Genomic DNA, 12,187 nt, shown 5'->3' on the forward strand with positions numbered 1-12,187 from the left:
CAGACTTAAAAGGACTCCTTGATTTGTCAAATATCAATAGATTATGTGATTCCTGCTAGTATTTTTGCCCAGACTGTAGCCTTGGCCACATTTTTATTACCGTACTGAATTAACATTTAAGCAAAGTATTCTAGGGAGTGAATGGTAATTTGTGATCTGTGAAATTTTTGGTTGATGCAATAAGCCTGATTTGATATACATCTTACCTTATCTGCTGACTTTTCCAGAGACTTGTAATTGTACATGAGACATGTAATGAAAACATACCTTTCTAACTTTCTTATCTCTATTTTGTTCTGGTACTGTGAAGCCTCTTAAAACATCTTACAGTTTTAACATCACAGTTCCATGATGGCTAAGAAAAATCAGTGAAAAATTGAGCCTCAGAAAAAAAATCAATGAAAAGGGTTTAGCAATGCATGTAAATACAGATGCCAATAAAAGTTGCAAAATTTTTATTTTCAGCAGTACTCCAAAAATGATACACTTAATCCAGGGTCCTGATGATTTTCATTTGAAATTATGGCATTTACTATATAGCCTGGATTTCATTTCTACTTTCCCATTAGAACAATAGTGGCCTAACATACATGCTTCATCTCCAAACATCCAACAATCCTTCTGCATCAATGAGCATTTTATGTGTAGACTGGCGACCCCCAGGGGGAGAGCCTTCTCTGTAGGGGCCCCTGCCCTCTGGAATGAATTACCCCCGGACATACGAAGGATCCCCGACCTCCGCGCCTTCCGTCGTGCAGTGAAGACCCTGTTATTCCAGCAAACCGCTCTGATGGGATAAATGATTTTAATTGGGTTTTAATGGGGTTTTAAAATTGGTTTTAAAATGAGAGTTTTAAATTTGACCTATGATTTAATTATTTTAATCTGCTTTTAAATTCTATTTTGTACATTGTTTTTATTATGGCTGTTCACCGCCCTGAGTCCTTCAGGAGAAGGGCGGTATATAAATTAAATTAAATAAAATAAATAAATAAATAAATAAATGTGTTGAGCATTAAGGACTGCTGCAGAGAGTTTTAAAGCATACCAGCATTCAATGATTAGGCACAATAATAAGGTGTTACTACAGGTCTGCTTGTCAACAATTTTGATTAAATATATTTACAGCTGTCCCTTTCAGGATCTGTAGAGACAGCCATGCATCCCAGGTGTTGGTAGTGGAGTCTGCATATATTTTGGGGGAATTGACACTTCCACACTTTCTGTACTCATGCTAAATCTTTGCAGGGAATAGAGGCTTTAAATAGTAGCTAGGAAGCGTTTTCCCAACTGTTTTAGTAATAGTATGATGTTCCTATCCTGTCCTATATTTTCCTCCAGAAGCTACTTGATACTGCCACAGATGGCCTGGCACAATAATGAAGTTGTCCATATATAAATGTGTACAGAATGTACGTACTTAGGGACTATGAGTTCATTGGTTGGTGGAGAGGAGGAACTGTTTAGCATATTCAAAGGATTCCTTCATAAAGCAATACGATTGGGCATCTCATATCTTTCCAGAATATGCATGTAGATAGTACAATTTTTAAATGATTTTTTAAAATATAGTTGCTTCTTTTCCTCACAATTGTGAATTATGTTTTCATTCCAACTTTGATTACATTCTGGTCAGGGCATCAATAGCAGCCAATGAACTGCTATTATTTAACACAAAATGTTTATGTGCAAACCACTGTTTGAAATATTGAAAACATATAAATAGATATTTGGAACCATAATAAAATGATGAAGAATTTAAGTGATGAATGACAAGGCATCTTCCTATGCTTACTCTTTTTTTTCAATAAACAAACAAAGCAAAACAAAACCCAAGCATAAGTAACCAAGCCAAGTGTACAATAAATTTGCATAATCTTCATTTTGTTTAATTACTCTATTAACTACTATACTCACCAGCCCAAACTAGTACCTGTTCAAATGACTGGCTGGAGAACATGGTAGTTGTAATCCAGCATAATATCTGAATATGTGTAGTGCTTGTCAAATATTCTGGTTTATTATATTACATATCTGAATTGCTAATTCTTGCAAAATCCTGGTAGGTTTGGAAGATGAATATACCTAAACTCAGATCAAAACATTTCTTGATACTTTATTTTATTAATCTCTCAAGATTTAAATATTCTGGTTGTAATATGCATTTTTGATCATACATACATTCATTTTTATTTTATTCATGTAAGTGTACAATAAGTCATTTGAGAGAGAAGGTTTATATTTTTTCAAAATACAAGAATGGTTTCCTAAATTTCTGAGTAACAGAATGCAGGGCAATTTTTAAAAGTAAAATATTACTAACATTGTGCATTGCAGATGAATTTTTTAAGCTTTTAATCTGTTTTCCATGAAGAAAACAGTGTCTTACTTATTAGGAGTCTTGCCCATAAATTCAGCCATTATCTTTTTATTCTGGGAGAGGAGAATGGAATATACATGCATGCATATATACATTGAAATAAAAGCTAAGTTATCTCAGCCTAACTATGCAGATTATTTGCAGGACAACTGTACAGTAGTATGTCAGCTTTGATTTCAGGTTGCTTAGATAAAAATAAGCATATCTGAACAGCAGAAGGGACCAAATGCTCACCCTGATCACTTAAAAGGAAAACCTTCTATTGTTCAACATGCATCTGTTAATTCAAAATAAATCAGCATTAACAATACACTGAGCTGGGGTGTGAAGTTAGAACTATTTTCTGCCCTCACAATCATGAAGGTAAGAATCTCATACTTATCCAACATGGTTTGGTCAGGATACATTACAATTTCAATCAAAACAACACAGTAATTCACCAACCCATATGTGACATTTATGACTAGGTATTTGGCCAATGGCTGAGCATTGATCATTGATGAACAAATATAAAATGAGTGATTTCCCAAAAAGAAAATTCCATTGAGTAAGTTTAGAATTTCACTGTTCATTCTGAGTGAGATCTTGCAAATTATAGCGATCTCGAGATTTCCATAGTCAACCAAAGTAAACTATAAATAACCAAATAGAGGCCCTTATAATATTGTGCAGTTCCTTTTGAGAAGACATGAATCATAACAATAAAACTGAGAAATAACAATATCTGCATGAGATGAAAGAGGGAGAGAAAGTTGAAATTACCCACTTTCCCAACTGGATACCCTCCTGATATGTTAGAATACAGTTCTGTTAACACCAGCTGCCTGCAATTACTGCAAGTTCAAATCTCACCAGGCTCAAGGTTGACTCAGCCTTCCATCCTTTTGAGGTAGATAAAATGAGGACCCAGTTTGTGGGGGCAATAAGCTGACTTTGTATAAAAAAGAACATACATACATACATACATACATACATACATACATACAGTTTCCATCATCCTCAGCTGGCCTACTTGGAGAAGGCTGATCTCTGCACGATTTTAATTCTTCCAGTATATGAAGTTGGAATGATGAAACTTATGATGACCCAGTTATGAAATTAGTGTGCAATGTTTAGCGAGGTTTACTATCATCTTAAATATTATCTTTGGATTGTTGTAAGTATAAAACAGGAAAACTTTTATAGTTTTAATTCTAACTTCTGTGGACCTCACTCCATATTTAAGAGGTCTCTAAGTGTGTGAGTGAGTGAGTGAGTGAGTGAGTGAGTGAGTGAGTGCACTGGCGTGCCTGTCATCCCTGTCACATTTTGATTTTCTAGTTTTCTTTGTTCAAATTTTCTTGGACAAATAAATAAAAAAAAATAAAAAGGAGATGCCCTTCTTTAGAGAAAAGGCTAGATATGAATACAAGTATTAACCCTCACAACTTCAACCTTAAACTGTCTAACGTGGACCTCACCCCATTCCTAAGAGATCCGTAAAGGGGGCGTGCACAAGCGCACCAGCGTGCCTACCTTCCCTGTCCCTATTTATTTGTATTCATTTCCTTTGTTCATGTCCATGTTCATATTTATACCTGCTATCTTGTACTTGTTTGCCAAACTAATAATAAAATAAATAAATAAAAATTAGGAGCCCCAGTGGCGCAGTGGTTAAAGTGCAGTACTGCAAGCTACTTCTGCTGACTGCCGGCTGCCTGCAATTTGGCAGTTCGGATCTCACCAGACTCAAGGTTGACTTAGTCTTCCATCCTTCTGAGGTGGGTAAAATGAAGACCCAGATTGTTGGGGGCAATATGCTGACTTTGTAAACCGCTTAGAGAAGCCTGTAAAGCACTGTAAAGCGATATATAAGTCTAAGTGCTATTGCTATTAGAATTGTTGAGTAAATCCTTGCTACTCATAGATATAATTTCTTGTTCATCTTTGAATTACACATCTCCTCTGACTTAAGAAGGTGATGCTCCTGTATTTGCAAAAATGTAGAACACAGTGTTGTCTCAATGTGAATTAGGAAGTAGACAATTAGGTGATAGACAGGTAAGAGAGGCCAAACATGTAAGAAGGACTAGAATCAGATTTTCCAACCTTGGCAACTTTAAGACATATGGACTTCAGCTACCAGAATTCCCCAGCTTCAGCAGTTTTAATGTCTGCAATTGATGTCTATTTGCCTATTCTTTATTTATTATTCTTTATTAAATTTATTTTCTGCCCATCTCACCACGAGGTGACTCTTATACTATATTTTGCTTGTATGTTTATATCTAAAAGAAATAATTCAAAAATAAGGCTCTGGTGTTCATTAATCCATCTGATAATGTAGCTCTGTAATATATCCCTAGAACTTTTCACTGCTATTATAAGGGGAAAAAATAATATAATAGTCTGAGAACCTATGATCAAATATTTAAACAGAAAATGGTATGAATAATTTTAGATTTGAGAACAAGTGAAACAGGACCAGTGATTGCTTCCATTGAAGCTTTAAATAGATCTAATGCACAGTATTCTTTTAAGGCTTAACAGTTTTAAATCACCAATATGCCCTGTACTGGCTGAAATTAGCCTTTCGCTCTTGAAAATGGAAATTGGCCATGGAACGCTAGTGTGCCAAAGGACTGTGGCAGGAGATCCATGGTTCTGTCAATGAAAGTGGTTATGTGAAAAATGGCAAATGGGACTGGCAGAAAAATGTTATTGCTTTTAAAAGGGAAACGAGAAGCTTAGTTACTTTCTTTGAGAAATCTTTGTCTATGTTTCTGCAAAGATAATGGGCCAAACTAGTTATGGATCTCAGTCTGAAATGGAATGGGCATTGAAAACCTTAAACATTTTGTGGTGGTGTTGAGACTGTCTAAAATTTACCTTAATATGGAGCAAAGGATTTATTGTTTTTAAGTAGTCAGTTATTTGTTTTTGCCAGAAATATACTGGTGGGAGCTTGTTAAATTTTTGTGGCTTACCTGAATCTTGTTAGGAGAAAAAAACAATCTAATGTTATGATCATGAAAAATAATTTAATGTTGTGATCGTGAATGATAGTGATACAATGTGGACAGGGGCACTGGACAAGAATCTTCTCACAGGACCTAGTTCTGTTTCTGAGTTCACACATCTTGCTGCATAACCATAATGTGATTCATTTGATTTTGTCTTCCATAAATAAATTCAGTCATTGTAGTTTGGAACCAGGCTTTTTGATTGAGTAAGATGTAGCCACTCAGCCAAGTGGGCTTTATTCAGTAAACATAGTTAAGCAAACTTGATTTTGCACAATGGAGGAAATCAATCATCAACCAACTCCAACCAACTAAGGTTAGCGAGACAACTTTGCTCATAGATCTGAATTATATTCTATCAACAGCTAAAATGACTATAAGTTCCAGTGGACATATTGAGAACACCAGATTTATGCATGCTTTGAATATGTGTTTTCAGTCCTATGGCCTCTTGTGTAAGGGATGTAAAGTTACTACCAGGAATCCTTCTATTGATTCAGGGATATATAAATGCAGTAATAAATTGCAATGTCTGCTCCAAAATGGATGATAGAGATAAAAGTGGGCTATAATCTAAAGAATATATGTTTTTATTGGGCTGAATTCTGTAATTTGGTTTTGTATTGAGAATAGTTTGGAAAAAATAATAAAGAAATAGTTTCATCTTGAGAACTTTTGTCACACCGGTGGATTCTTGAAAATTAAAAGTGGGACATTGACAATAATCCACAATTTTGAATATGGGTAGGAGAGGAACAAAATCAATACAACGTGTAAAAAAAGAAAATAAACCCAGTGCCTCAGATTCAAGAGTACGATTTAAGGAAGAGATCAGAGGTGGGTTTCAGCAGGTTCTGACCAGTTCTGGAGATCTGGTAGCAGAAATTTTGAGTTTGGAGAACCGGTAAATGCCACCTTTGACTGGCCCCGCCCCCATCTATTCTCTGCCTCCTGAGTCCCAGTTGATCAGGAGGAAATGGGGATTTTGCAGTAACCTTCCCCTGCCATGCCCACCAAGCCACACCTACCAAGCCACACCCACAGAACCGGTAGTAAAAATTTTTTGAATCCCACCACTGGAAGAGATGATACATTTATTTAGAAGCCTTGAGAAACCGAGGCATACTTCCTCTCAAATCTGTCCTCCCAGAAACTCCGGGTGTTTTTTTGCCCACAACTTGTCTTACTTTTTTCAGTGCTGGCTGGGTTCTCCTTTTGCATCGTTGGAAGAACTGAGAGGATGCGGAGTCCCAGCGCTTCAGCTTCTGAATCTCTTTTGTCAACTTTCTGATATTGACACCAGAATGAGCTGGGATGGACAGAACCATTTATTCAGGAAGAGAGGAGGTACTTCCTCTTTTTTTGCCTATATAATGTCCATTTTCAAGGCATCTAGATTAGGTAGAGGAAAGCTGTGGGGGGATGGAAAGTTACTTTAATTTGGGATGGATATGCGCTTGTTTCCCACTTAGGTTTAAGAATCATTTAAAATCCAAATAAGTCTTTTTTTAGTTTTATTGTTGGACTGGGATTATCTCTTTTTCTTCTTACTGTCAATTTGCTTTCCTCCCCGCTGCCACTCTTTAGACAGTTTTCAACTGCCTTCCCCAATCTTGTGCTATTAGTATTTGAGAAAGTTCACTTTTCATAATTAATCCCCGTTGAGTATGATCAAGAGTAGTCAGCTGGTTTCATATGGAAGGCAACATTTGCAGAAGCCTGGATTAAAGTACAGTAAAGGGACCCCGAGGGTCATTCACCCACTAGGACAGTGAGATAGACATACCAGTAATTTGGGTGAGATCATTTCTGGTGCTAACTCTGCACAATGCAATGTGTCTTTCTGTTTTTCTTATTTTATTGATGAGGATGGCAATACAGCATGTGCAAATGAACTAGGCACTGATTTCTTATATATGTTAGTATCTACATGTGTAGGTATGTGTCCGTTCATTTTTTCATTGTTAAAAAATGAAACTTGACTCTCAAAATGGCAGGAATATTATTTAGTATGTATCATAGTTTGGCAGCATCAGAGATGGGGTTCAGCAGGTTCTGACCAGTTCTGGAGAACCGGTAGAGAAAATTTTGAGTAGTTTGGAGAACCGGTAGTAAAAATTCTGACTGGCCCCACCCCCATCTATTCCCTGTCTCCCAAGTCCCAGCTGATTGGGAGGAAATGGGGATTTTGCAGCATCCTTCCCCTGGAGTGGGGTGGGAACGGAGATTTTACAGTATCCTTCTCCTGCCATGCCCACCAAGCCATGCCCACCAAGCCACACCTACAGAACCGGTAGTAAAAAAAAATTGAAACGCACCACTGGGCAGCATATTATATTCCAGAAGAAAATAGTTTCAGTTCTATGAATTATTTAATAGGCAACCAATTTATACAAACTGCCAAAAGTTTTCTTTTTTTGCATGTTGTAATCATGTGAATGTTTCCACCACCAATTTCTTTAGCTAAATAAATACCACCTAGGTTTAGAATTTATGAAAGGAAAAAATAATTCCAGAGAACCAACAGTCTGTAGAGATTGTCAGTTATCCAGGTCATGGTTGTCCCAAAGGTGCTTTTTCAGGAGGCAACTGGACTTTGTTTTTTCTTTTGAAGACGTTTTGCTTCTCAACCAAGAAGCTTCTTCAGCTCTGACAGGATAGTGGGGAATGGAAGGATTTATATCCCTTGCAGACAGCGGGTCATCTGCATAACAAGAAAGCCCAGTTGCCTCCTGAAAAAGCACCTTTGGGACAGAGAACCAACAATTAAAAAAAATTCATACATTTTGATTATTTACATGAAAAAGAGATTAATAAAATTGCTAGTCATTAATATCTTTTGGTGAGTGTGAACTAGGGTTTGGACTGAAGATGATGTATTTTATAGATGCTTTCGTCTATTGCAACTCTTAGGATCTTACTAATTTTCATTTTCGGTTTAAAAGGGGGGTAATTTCTGGTTGTTACTGTTGTTGAAGGAAGTTTGAAACTAATAATTATGGAACATGTGTTTTGTTTATGTTCCAGAAGGAAAGGGAATATGGGCTGAATATATGCAAACATCTGTAAGAAGTGTCATCTTTGTTCTGAGGGTGACAGTGCATAGTGGGCAAACCATTCTTCTGAATTCTGCTTTCATGAATTTGGTTGCAAACCAGACTGCAGAACTGTGTGGAAATTTGCTTTCCCCCCAATATTATTTTATATTTTCCAAGTAAAAAAACTGATACACAAGTGGAAGTATTAGAGAACAGTTTACAGAAAAATCCATGTGAATTTCCTCAACATGCACATATTGATCTGGATCTGGAATGAAATAAATTCATGGCTGGAACAAAATATTGAGAAAAATAAAAATTGGCAAATTCCTCAATTCCCAGAAACACAATGTTCTCAGTTTTTAAGTAGATAAGATTTCAGTGATGTTTTGTTGTGCTTGATTGGTATTTCTGAGTAATAATATCTGCATTATTCTTTCTATTTGAGAGTGTGCGGTTTCCTAGGTTTTCTGTTGGATTTGGACTAAGAGATTTCCCCCCCTTGCTTTGTAAAATTTAAAATGGCAAGGTATGATGAAAAAGAAAGGAACATTTAAACAATCAGGAGAATCATACACGATAGCCTTTGCCAAATTGATACCCTCAAGATGCATCAGGCTATAATTTCCTGAATGGCTGGATACTGTGGTCTATGCTGTCTGGAACTGCTAAGGACTGCAATCCAGTACTGCAGGAGAGGACCAGTACTGATTAACAGATTAACAGAGTTGGAAGGGACCTTGCAGGTCATCTAGTCCAACCCCCCCACCCAAGCAGGAGACCCTACACCATTTCTGACAAATGGCAGTCCAATCTCTTCTTGAAAGTCTCAAGCGATGAAGCTCCCACAACTTCCGAAGGCAAGCTGTTCCACTGGTTGATTGTTCTCACTGTCAGAAAATGTCTCCTTATTTCCAGATTAAATCTCTCCTTGTTCAGTTTCCATCCATTATTCCTTGTTTGGCCTTCAGGTGCTTTAGAAAATAGCTTGACCTCCTCCTCTCTGTGGCAGCCCCTCAAATATTGGAACACTGCTATCATGTCTCCCCTGGTCCTTCTCTTCACTAGACTAGCTATGCCCAGTTCCTGTAACCGTTCTTCATGTTTTAGTCCCCAGTCCCCTAATCATCCTGTTTGCTCTTCTCTGCACTTTTTCTAGAGTCCCAACATCTTTTTTATAGTGTGGTGACCAAAACCAGATGCAGCATTCTAGGTGTGGTCTTATTAAGGCTTGATAGAGTGGTATTAGTACCTCACTTGATCTTGATTGTATCCCTCTGCTAATGCAGTTTAGGATTGCATTGGCTTTTTTGGCTACTGCTGCACATTGCTGGCTCCTATTTAGCTGGTTGTCCACTAGGACTCCAAGATCCCTCTCACAGTCACTGCTATTAAGCCTGGTTTCATCCAGTCTATATGTGTACTTTTGGTTTTTCTTGCTTAAGTGTAGGACTTTACTTTTCTCTACATTGAATTTCATTTGGGAGATGAAATTGGAGAAGACTGGGAGAATTCCTGGGAGAAGACTAAAATATAGAGAAGCATGTTGGCTGTCCAGAATCACCATTAAATCCAATTTGTGGCCCAGCATCCTAATTGATCGCCCTGTAACTGGGAATGGAGAGACATTCCCTCCTGTCTCTGTCACTTCTTAACAAATAAAGGCCAACTGTGCCACCTCTGCTCTACTTGGCAGAGAGGATAAGAATGTTGTGGTCAGCATGGCTCAGGTTGTTCTTTGCATTTCAGAAGTTAAGCTGATCCCTTGGGTCAGACTGTACAAGTTCCACATTTACATTTACTTCTTTTGGGCAGAAAAGCCTTGTACACATTTAGCATGAAGTTAATATATTGAAATTAGTTTTATTTCATAATTGTGGAAAATGTATATATGGATGTATGAGCCAGTTTGGTGTAATGGTTAAGGCATCAACTGGGAGGCTGAGAGTTCTAGACCTGCCTTAGGCATGGAACCAGACAGATGGCTTTAGGCCAGTCACTTTCCCTCAGCCCTAGGAAAGAGACAATAACAACAGCACATAGAATAGCAATAGCATGTAGACTTATATACTGCTTCATAGTGCTTTACAGCACTTTCTAAACAGTTTACAGAGTCAGAATATTGCCCTCAACAATCTGAATCTTCATTTTATTAGCTTTGGAATGATGGAAGACTGAGTCAATCTTGAGCCAGTCAGGATTGAACTCCTAGCAGCAAGCAGAGTCAACCTGCAATACTGCATTCTAACCACTGTGCCACCATAGCTCTTAATAACAAGTGATGTTCCCAAAACCTTGCCACAAAACCTGACACAAAGGCACTGCAGGGATTAATCTGGGCAGTCGTCGGGGTCAAAAACTGACATAAAGGCACACATGCACAAAATAATATTATGTGACTATACTTATTCTGTGTTCCTTCCCCTTTATACTTAGTTCCAGTCAGATTACTGATACAAGACATATGCATGGGCTACTGTATGTACAAGCCATTCTCTTACAAACATATGCATACTCAGAGCCATTCAAAAGTTCACTTCCTTATCCTGACACAGGTTTCGTTGAAGATGCAATCTGACACAGTCTACTAGGTATTCTGTGGCTGTTCACATAGAATTTGGGGCAATGAGATCAGATTGGCCAGTCTTGGCAACTTTAGACTGGTATGGAAACATTGTGTCTTGTCCAATCCATAAGGGCTCTCTAGCAGGACCATTTTCTAGAAAGAGTCTAGTTATTTCAAACTAGGTTCTTCATGTATCTTTCCTACTTCGTTAGTTGAGTTGAATCACAGACTGATCCAAATTAACTTTCCTCCAATGCTTGCCTTAGCAACATAATTATTGTTCTCATAGACATATTTCTACTGTATACTTTTGTGAGTCCTGATTGTCTTTTGAAGAGAGTGGCACATGCTCCTCCACGTGCAGAAGAGAAATAGTGGGCAGGCAGAGTATTTAAACTTACTTTTAGTAACAGTTCTAAGTGCTGTGATAGGTAGTTGGAGGCCAGAAGATAGTGGACCACAGGAAAGTGATGGATAAAAGCATAGACTATGATCCTCTCATACTTCTCTGCTTTTAAAACTGCTTTTCCAGTGTGCATAGCAGCAACAATGTCCCTAACTGTGAATCTTAAAAATGTAGGGCTGTTGTGTTTGAAATTCCCCTTCAGCTTCCATTTAACATCCCCCACCCCACTCCCAGTCTCCCTAGGCTTCACAGAGAGCTGCCTCATGGATGCAGTTCCAAACAAGGCTGAGGAAGATATGAGGAATGGTCTATGGCTACACACTGTTGGAATCAGAGTAAATGTCTTGGATGGAAACTCCTGCTGAGCTCCATGTAGATGCCAGGAAATATTTGTTTGCTGTCCATAGTCAGATCAGGCAGCTAGTTTTCTGGCTACACCATATAGTATTTTGCAAAGTGAGTCACTGTTCGTAGAAAGGTTGATAAACTATGTTTGAGCTGATTCCATTTCTATTGTATTTATGGATAGCTTTAAATGCCAAGACAGAAACTGTGGTGGTATCTGTAAATTTAGCTTGATTAAGCCATGGAAACTTTGGCAGTTGGCAACTTTTTGGATTGAACATATAAATGGCAGTAGAAACTTACAAGCAGGTATTTGAAGAATCCGATCCAATTTCTCTCTCTCTCTCTCTCTCTCTCTCTCTCTCTCTCTCTCTCTCTCTCTCTCTCTCTCTCTCTCTCTCTGTGTGTGTGTGTGTGTGTGTGTGTGTGTGTGTGTGAGAGAGAGAGAGA

General features: G+C 37.9%; 1 protein-coding gene across 1 annotated transcript in view; it reads left to right on the top strand.

Moving 5' to 3' along the window:
- ESR2 (estrogen receptor 2) overlaps nucleotides 1-12,187 on the top strand; it is a 45,409-nt gene that overhangs the window by 9,321 nt on the left and 23,901 nt on the right. The gene's annotated exons all lie outside the window — the stretch shown is intronic.

Source organism: Pituophis catenifer, unplaced genomic scaffold, assembly GCF_029215685.1.
Source record: "Pituophis catenifer annectens isolate HBS135680 unplaced genomic scaffold, rPitCat1.0.hap2 SCAF_1, whole genome shotgun sequence".
Lineage (NCBI taxonomy): Eukaryota > Metazoa > Chordata > Lepidosauria > Squamata > Colubridae > Pituophis > Pituophis catenifer.